Here is a 3,614-nt window from a genome sequence, read left to right as displayed (position 1 = left end):
GAATTTTCTAACAGGGTCAAGAGACTAAACTAACCTTCACTTGATTAAAACCAGATAGAAGGAAAACTATTACAGACTTAACTTGAAGAAATCAACGTTTTTTTCCTAACTGAATCAGGCACAGCCGTTGATCTATTCATTTGAGAAGTCTTCAGGTTATTATTTAACTATTCAAGTTCTAAGCATATTCCTATTATTCAATTTCATTATTAAAACTCTACAGATTCTAGCCTAATCCCATTCGGCCCATGGGTTAGCCACCGCCCAACCACGGGAATTGGTAGAACCAGACAATTACTCACCCACCCACAATTGAATGCCTTTCTTAACTTTTGCTTTCGAATACAGACATGCACACACTCCTCTTTAAACTTTAACTTATAAAACAATCAACTGATAAATAGTTATTGATTACAGATGTCATAACTCAAAATTTTCATCCAATCCTTGTTTCTAAAAAAAACAACAGTATCACTCTGGACTCTCTGTTGAGACCAACTAGTCAACAAACGAGATCCAGTAACAGATTACAATAATCATTGGTCCATCATATAAAATCTTCTTCGATATACGCATGGGTGTCCTAGGCATCGCGAGCCCATGCATCGCTTGGTCAGAACCCTCCAGGATCCTCCTTAGGTGTCCTAGCACTTCACTTAGGAACCGCTTCATCGGTCCTCGTCCCATCGTACCGGAAGCCCACCATTTTAACCCTACCGAGGCTGGTCAAGACCTGGGCAGGGTTTGCCGCGTGAGCTGTCCTTGGAACACTCCCCCGCTAGCTGTTGCAACCGAACTTCCCTTAGAAAAGTACATATACCAAATGCTCCCTGGCGTAAGACAGTCCTTTAAGAAAACAGGGTTTCTATGTAAGTTTTCAGTTTGATTTTCTTTTGAATACAATGAGTATATCTTAAATCAGTATTCCCAAAACTTGTGATCATAATTATGAATTCCATAAAAAAATTCCTTGAATTATGTAACTTGATTCACAGATCAATTCAAAGGGTCTCAAACTTAGTTTTAGGTTTGGCGGGAGATTGGAGTGTCTTTTCCCGAATTGGTCACATCTTCTTTCCTCGAAATTGACGATGAAGAAGTTTGGTATTGGTCATGGTTTGATTCTGGGTTCGAGTCTCATAAGGTTTCTCCCTGAACTATCTTTCTCAAAAAGGGGGTGATATTTCAGTTACTATATTACTGAATTCATTCATTGAATATTCACTTAATTGATTTTTAAATTAATAAGGAATTTCGATGAAGAATAAATTAATCATTTATCTGAATATTTCAACGTCAATAGATTTTCTGAATTTTCTCTTTACAATTCGAGTGAATATGAAACGATAGAAATTTCTCTCTTAGAGTATTTACTTATTCATTTATCAATATTCATGGAAATTAAACATAGAATTAAAGAGAATCTAATTTTGATATAAACATTCTTTATGCATAAAATCAACCTTCAATGGAAATAACACTTTTATATAAAAAAAATCATTTTATGTATTTATTTATGCATAAAATCAATTTAATAGGAATAACTCTTTTAGAAAAAAAAAGAATTTTCATTTATGCATCTTTCCATGCATAGAAATTAAATTTGATGGAAATAACACTTTTATAATAAAAAAATTTCTCTTATGCAACTTTCCATGCATAGAATTTAAATCTAATGAAAATAACACTTTTATAATAAAAAAAATTCTATTATGCATCTTTCCATGCATAGAATTTAAATCTAATGAAAATAACACTTTTATAATAGAAAAATTTCCAATATGCATCTTTCTATATGCATAGAATTTAAATCTAATGAAAATAACACTTTTATAATAAAAATTTCCATTATGCATCTTTCCATGCATATAAATTGAATTCAATGAAAATAACACTTTTATAATAAAAAAAGTTCCATTATGCATCTTTCCATGCATAGAAATTAAATTCAATGAAAATATCACTTTTATAATAAAAAATTCTATTATGCATCTTTTCATGCATAGAAATTGAATTCAATGAAAATAACACTTTTATAATAAGAAAATTTATATTATCCATCTTTCCATGCATAGAAATTGAATTCAATGAAAATAACACTTTTATAATAAAAAAATTTCTAATATGCATCTTTCTATGTGTAGAATTTAAATCTAATGAAAATAACACTTTTATAATAAAAAATTTTCAATATGCATCTTTCTATGCATAGAAATTAATTTTAATAATTATATCAATGATATCCATGCATATTCGTAGATGAATATGTACATGGAGAAAATAAAAAATATTTCTTTTAGGATGCACAGATAGTGGGGATTACTCTTTTAGAATAATCTAAAATAAACTTTATTTTCCATAAAATTCAAGAAAATTTTGCCATAACCTCCTTTGTATGGTTGGCTGACCATTTCTCAATTTTTACATTCTAAATCAATTTAAAATTAATCCCAATTTAAAGTAAAGTACTCTAATCTATTCAATTTTCACTTTCTAAAGAGTAAACAATAAGAAAAGTTTAAATCAATTTATTTGTTACACATATTAGGATAAAGAAGGGCTGAATTCTTAAGGAAGAGAAGGGGGTAGCCTTTTCATCAAGGCATTATCATCAAGATTCACTAAAAAAGCAAAGAAATCAGAAAACCATAGATTAGAAAATTAAACAGTAGAATTTTTAGCTTACATGAAGATTTGTGAGCTTTTCTTTGGCTTGAGGGATTAAGAGTTCTACTCTTGTTTGGATTAAGAGTGGCCACCAATTCTTTTGGAGAGGATTTAGTCCAAAACAATTGAATTATCAAATGAATTCAATGTATTTGGCTCTGGAGAGGAGTAGAGTAATAGTGCATAAACACTATTAGGCTTTACAAAGTGGGAGGCTTCTATTTATAGGAAAAAGTGAGCCTCAAACCAAGAAAACTGATTCTAGAATTTTCCAGATCAGCTTACTTTTTGGAACTAGCCTTGAATCAGGAGAGAGGAGAGATAAAATATATCATTTTATTGATTTAAAATGGAAAGCAATGATGAGAAAAAAGGCACCTCCTTCATGAGGGGGAATCCCCACTTTGAGGTATCAAAAATTAGTTTTTTAACTAATTTCTTTGGTTCTTAGTCCACTCTTCATCTTATGTGAGTATTTACTCATTTTGGGGGGTTTTTCTTTATTTCTTCAATTTATCTCCTCCCTACATTTGGATTAATCTGATTGGTCTCTCAGAACCTTAATCCAAAATTTTTAGAAAATCTCGACCCTTAGGCTAAGGCCTTTTGAGCATATTATAATTTATTTCTAATGCACCTTAGAAAATTCTTTTTAAGCTTCTATTTTGGGAGAATTTATTTTAATAAGAAAGGATATTTTTTCATCCAAAAGGTATCTAAAAACTGAGTTATCTCTCTCTAGAATATTTTCTCTCTCTAGGCCAAAACTGGTAGAAACAAGATCTTTTATTATTCTGAAAAGGGGATTGATTATTACAGTGCAAATGCCATTGGAGAAACTGCTACCCATGGAAGGAACTCTCAATTGCCAAAGAACCCAGAGACATAGGCAGTCTCGCAACTGTACATAAAAAAATGGGTAGAGGGCGGACTAAGGCCAGCCGCCG

The sequence above is a fragment of the Cibotium barometz genome, chromosome 36, assembly GCF_041138505.1.
Source record: "Cibotium barometz isolate CiBa-2024 chromosome 36, ASM4113850v1, whole genome shotgun sequence".
Lineage (NCBI taxonomy): Eukaryota > Viridiplantae > Streptophyta > Polypodiopsida > Cyatheales > Cibotiaceae > Cibotium > Cibotium barometz.
This window is presented reverse-complemented; position numbering follows the sequence as displayed.